Raw genomic sequence first — 6,472 nt, 5'->3', positions numbered from 1 at the left:
TGCCTCTTATCAGGGCTGTAGATATTTCTTTTCTGGGGGGAATGGGGGTCAGCTCACAGCTGAGCTGCATTTTTACTGCTATCCCCCCAACTTCTCCCCCTTGCAGGAAGGAAGGGAGGGGTGGATGGAAGGGGGGTTGGGTGGATGGAAGGAAGGAAAGAAGAGGTGGATGGATGGGAGGGGTGGGTGGAAGGAAGGGTGGATTGAAAGGAGGAGTGGGTGGAAGGAAGGAAGGGGTGTATGGAAGGGTCTATGGAAGGGTAGAAGAAAGGGTGGGTGGAATGGAGGGGAAGAAGGAAGGAAGAGAGCGGTGGAAGGAAGGAAGGAAGGAAAGAAGAGGTGGGTGGAAGGAAGAGAGGGGAGGGTGGAAGGAAGGGGTGGGTGGAAGAGAGGGGTGGTTGGAAGGAAGAAAGAGAGGGGTGGATGGTTGGAAGGAAGGAAGGCAGGAAGGAAGGGGTGGGTGGGTGGAAGGAAGGGGTAGGTGGATGGAAGGAACGGTGGGTGGGTAGGTGGGTGGAAGAAAGGAAGGGGTGGGAGGAATGCAGGGTGGGTGGGTGGAAGGATGGATGGATGGAAGGAAGGGGGGGTGGAAGGAAGGGGGGGGGGTGGAAGAATGGAAGGAAGGGGGGTTGGAAGGATGGAAGAAAGGGTGGATGGAAGGGAGGGGAGGAAGGAAGGAAGGAAGAGAGTGGTGGAAGGAAGGAAGGAAGAGAGTGGTGGAAGGAAGGAAAGAAGAGGTGGGTGGAAGGAAGGGGTGGGTAGAAGGAAGAGAGGAGAGGGTGGAAGGAAGGGGTGGGTGGAAGAGAGGGGTGGTTGGAAGGAAGAAAGAGAGGGGTGGTTGGTTGAAAGGAAGGAAGGGGTGGGTGGATGGATGGAAGGAAGGAAGGAACGGTGGATGGAAGGAACAGTGGGTGGGTGGGTGTAAGAAAGGATGGGGTGGGAGGAATTGAGGGTGGGTGGGTGGAAGGATGGATGGAAGGGAGGGGGGGTGGAAGGATGGATGGAAGGAAAGGAGGGGGGGTGGAAGAATGGAAGGAAGGGGGGTTGGAAGGATGGAAGAAAGGGTGGGTGGAAGGGAGGGGAGGAAGGAAGAAAGTGGTGGAAGGAAGGAAGGAAAAAAGAGGTGGGTGAAAGGAAGGGGTGGGTAGAAGGAAGAGAGGGGAGGGTGGAAGGAAGGGGTGGGTGGAAGAGAGGGGTGTTTGGAAGGAAGAAAGAGAGGGGTGGTTGGTTGGAAGGAAGGGGTGGGTGGATGGAAGGAAGGGGTAGGTGTATGGAAGGAACGGTGGGTGGAAGAAAGGGAGGGGTGTATGGAAGGAAGGAAGGGGTGGGAGGAATGGAGGGTTGCAGGGAGGATGGGTAAGTGGGTGGAAGGATGGATGGAAGGAAGGGAGGGGGGGTGGAAGAATGGAAGGAAGGGGGGTTAGAAGGATGGAAGAAAGGGGGGGGTGGAAGGAAGGGAGAGAGGGGTGGTGGAAGGGAAGAAAGGGAGGGGGGGTGGAAGGAAGAGAGGAAGAGGGTGGAAGGATGGAAGGGAGGAAGAGGGTGGAAGGATGAAAGGAAGGGAGGGGGGTGGAAGGAAGGGAGGAAGGATAGAAGGAAGGGGAAAGTTAGGCTGGCATGGGAGTCGGGTTGAAGATGGAGTGCTGAGGAGGTTGTCAGTGACCTGGAAGGGGTCCCCTAGGTCTAGGGTGGGCTGGCGTCCCAAAAGGGCTCAGGAGGATCATCATCACAGCAAGAACAAGATTGAGGCCTGGGATCAATGGGAGCAAAGAGGACAGTCAGTACATCAGCACACCCAAGGACCTAGAAGGGGAGAGACTGCTGCATGGAGCAAGCTTAAGCGCTGTGCTTAATCCTTTATCCTTGTAGTGGAAGATCTTCAGAGCAGCCAGAAGGGCTGGTAGTGTCTGCAGACTGTGGAGCTGCAAGCAGTTCTACAAGTGAGAGGAGACATCTCTGCATGTAGTTTGCAACAATCTACCTTTGGGGGGGGGGGTAAGTCCCTAGCCCGTAAGGGGCAGTTGCTACTGATACGCAGTGACTGACAGCTTTCAAAGGAAAGTTTCTGTAAATAGGAACTTCAGCATCCCTGTTAATCCTAAAACTCCTGCTACTTCTAAACTTCTGGGCCTAACCACTTCTTTTGACCTAAAACAATGGACACATGCTTCTACTCATTCTATTGGTAACTACCTTGACCTAGTGTTCTCCTACCTATGCACTCCTTGCAACGTCACCAACTTTCCTTTTTCTCTCTCTGATCACTCCCTTATTAGCTTCACTCTCTCCTTGGCTTCCAACTACCGAACAGTTTCCCATAGAAACCTTCGCTATCTTAACCCTTCTCCTTTTTTCTGCTACAGATTGTCTCTATGACAAAATCTCAGCTCTGTCCTGCCCCAACCTGGCCACCTCTGTCTACAACAGTTCACTGTCATCCACCATGGAGACATTGTCCCCCCCCCCTCACTACACACAGAATTAGGCCCCGACCGCTACAGCCCTAGCAGACAATACCAGATGCCTCAAAAAATGTAGCTGTACTCTTGAGCGTTTATGGCGTAAGACTAAGACCCAGCAAGACTTCGACCAATATAAATCTGCTCTTCAAAATTTCAAATCCTGTCTCCACACTGCCAAACAGACCTATTTTATCACTCTCATTAACACCCTCTCACGCAATTCCCGTAAACTCTTTTCTACCCTTAACTCTCTATTTCGTCCTTCATTACCTCCACCCACCCACTCACTCACTACCCAGGAGATCGCTAATCACTTCAAAAATAAGATTGATACAATTCGTGTCGAGATCTCCACTGTACAGATATCTCCCTCACCCTACACTCCTTGTCCACCTGCACAATCTACACTTCCCTTGTTTAACCCAGCTACTATAGAGGAGGTTGGTAAACTTTTTTCTAAAGCCCACATAACCACCTGTCCCCTGGACCCTGTTCCCTTGCAAATACTACGGTCACCCTCTGGCTCTATCCTTCACTCTCTAACTCATATCTTCAATCTCTCCCTTTCCACTGGCATCTTCCTTAACTCTCTAAAATATGCACTAGTCACCCCCATACTTAAAAAGGCCTCACTAGACCCCACCAATCTTAGCACCCTTAGACCCATCTCCTTACTCCCTTTTGCCTCCAAACTCCTTGAACGTCTAGTCTACAACCAGCTGAGCCACCACCTCATTGAGAATAAACCTCTCAACCCCCTTCAGTCTGGATTTCGTCCACAACACTCCACAGAAACTGCTCTCCTAAAACACACAAACAACTTACTAACCAATAAAACCAACGGTCACTTTTCCATACTCTTACTCTTGGACCTATCCGCTGCCTTTGACACAGTTGACCACCCCCTCCTCCCCAAAAAACTTTATTTACTTGGTCTCCATGACTGTACTCTCCGTTGGTTTGAGTGTTACCTATCTCACTGCACCTTCAGTGTCACTTACAACTCTACTTCCTCCTCTCCTACTCTTTACCGTCGGGGTCCAGCAAGGTTCTCCTATTCTTGATCTACACTTCTTCCTTGGGTCAGCTGATAGCTTCCCATGGTTTCCAATACCATTTCTATGCTGATGACACACAAATCTATCTCTCTACTCACCCCATCAGTTTTCTCATATATCACAGATTTACTAACAGATACTGTATATCAGACTGGATGTCACACCATTTCCTAAAACTCAATCTATCCAAAACTGAGCTCATAATATTTCCTCCCTCAAGTGTCTCTTCCCCTGATTTCTCGGTTAGGATCAATAGTACAACTATCAACCCATCCCCGCATGCCACTCTTCTAGGGGTGCTAGGGGTAACCCTGGATTCTGAACTATCCTTTCAGGCCCACATCCAATCCTTGTCCAAATCATGCTGCATCAACCTCTACAACATTTCCAGAATATGCCCCTTTTTAACCAATGATACCACGAAGCTCCTAATTCACTCCCTGGTTATCTCTCGCCTCGATTACTCCCTCCTCATTGGCTTACTTTTACATAGGCTATCCCCCCTCCAGTCCATCATAAATGCTGCTGACAGGCTTATCCACTCTACCAAACATTCAGTGTCTACTACCCCTCTCTGCCGATCCCTCCACTGGCTTCCACTCGCCGAACGAATAAAATTCAAAATACTAACAACTTACAAAGCCATCCACAACTCTGCCCCCAGCTACATCACCAACCTGGTCTCAAAATATTAACCAAACCACTCTCTTCGATCCTCCCAAGACCTTCTGCTCTCTAGTTCCCATGTCACCTCCTCCCATGCTCACCTCCAGGACTTCTCCTGAGCTTCTTCTGTTCTATGGAATTCCCGGCCCCAATCTGTCCTGTTATCTCCTAATCTATCCACCTTTAGATGATCCCTGACAACCTCTCTCTTTAAAGAAGCCTATCCTGCTTCTAACTAGTAAACTGCCTTTTATTTCCTCCATCAGCTCATCACTCACAGCTATTACCTTTTGTATCACTCAACCCTTCCTCTTAGATTGTAAACTCTAACGAGCAGGGCCCTCTGTTTCCTCTTCTACCAAATTGTATTGTAACTATAATGTCTACCTTCATTTTGTGCAAACTGTTGGTGCTGTACAAGTCCTGTATAATAGTAATAATCGGAAGGAAATTGTTCCCATGCATTGATTCAGTTAAGTTGGGCATCCCATAATGCCTGTTACCCCATCCAAGTTTTATACCCTAATAAAATAGCAAAAACCAAGCTTCGTGGGTGCAAATATGGAAAATGTGTTTGCCTGTCTCAGCGAAGCTTAGAAGGATCCAAAAACACAGCGGCCCTCAAGAGGGTAGTGTTACACACAGAAGTCCCACTTTACATCAGAGTTCCCCTTACATTGGTTTTCTTATCTTAAAGTGGAAGGTCCCACTAGTTTGCTCCCTCTCCCCCAGCCTGTAACTGAGTTACAAGGTATTTTTTGGGGGGAGGGGGAGTGAGTACCGATTTTTGGCCATACCGATCCCACTTCTGCAATCCTCGCCTAGGAGAGGGTGGCATCCTTTACCCCACCCCTCCTACAGCCTCCTAGGGCAAGTGACATGTCCCAGGAGGCTGCAAGCCATTCTCAAAGCACCACACCAGCTCGCATATGCACAGTGGGGAGCTGGCTGTGGTTCCTCTAGAAGAGGACACACTGCACATATTGAGAATGCACTACTAGGGTTAGGATGTCAATGAAAAATATTGATTTGCAGAGCATTGGATGTATGACAGATCTGTGTAATGGTGGCACATCCTCCATAGGAAACTCATGGTTTGTCATCACCATCTCTAGGGAATGTGCAAAACACAGTGACCCAACAGCTTGGAAACAGACTGTATATACGGTCTCCTATAGATTTATTTTCACAACTCAATCCCCAAAAATGTTTCTGCTGCATTTTTTACAGTGCATTGCAATGCACACTGAAGAAATTGGAGAACAATAACCCCCAGCATTGGTATCAGTCAATGCAGAAACCCCCAGTGTTGGTGTCAGAGTACAATAACTCCCAGCATTGGTGTCAGGGTCCTTTCAAACGGGCGTTCCGTTTTTTTTCATCCGTTCCACCACGTTTTTTTCAAAGAAGAAAATAGATCAGTTTACATCAGTTTTCATCAGTTTCACGTCAGTTTTTACATCAGTTTTTTACCAATGCAAAAACAGACCGTATGTCTGTTTACATCCAATTACAAAATACGGTTTTCTTCCATTAAAAAGAAATGGATCTTAACCGATGTGGACATTAATGGATGTAAACACATGATCACCCGTTTACATCCGCTAGTCCATAGAAATACATGGGTGTCCGTTTTTCATCCGTAAACAGACAGATAATAAACCGACAAACAATGCCTGTGTGAAAAGACCCTCAGGGATTGCAATAATAAATCCCAGCATTGGTGTCAATGGACACAATAATAACCCCCAGCATTGGTGTCAGTGAGTGCTATAATAACCCCCAGCATTGGTGTCAGTGAGTGCTATAATAACTCCCAGCATTGTTGTCAGTGAGTGCTATAATAACTTCCAGCATTGTTGTCAATAGATGCAATAACGCCCAGCATTGGTGTCAGTGCTACAATCATTTCCAGCATTGATGGCAGTGGATGCAATAATATCCCCCAGCACTGGTGTCAGCGGATGAAACAACAACCCTGAACATCACTGTCAGTGGATGGAATAATCATCTCAAGCATTGGTATCATTAAACACTACAATAACCCCCAACATTTTGTCAATGCACACGATAATAACCTCCAATACTGGTGACAGTGGATGCAGTGACAACCACCAACATTAGTGTCAGCAGACACATTAATAGCCTCCAGTATGGGTATCAATGGGTGCAATAATATCAACCAGTATTGGTGTCGGTACTATTACCCCCCATTGGTTCAAGTGGATGTAAAACTTTCCATATATGGAATTCAGCTTTAATATGTTTCTCTGTGCAATTTAGTAT

Source organism: Staurois parvus, unplaced genomic scaffold (assembly GCF_062004578.1).
Source record: "Staurois parvus isolate SC_StPar_1 unplaced genomic scaffold, SC_StPar_1.0 ptg000154l, whole genome shotgun sequence".
Classification (NCBI taxonomy): Eukaryota; Metazoa; Chordata; class Amphibia; order Anura; family Ranidae; genus Staurois; species Staurois parvus.
This window is presented reverse-complemented; position numbering follows the sequence as displayed.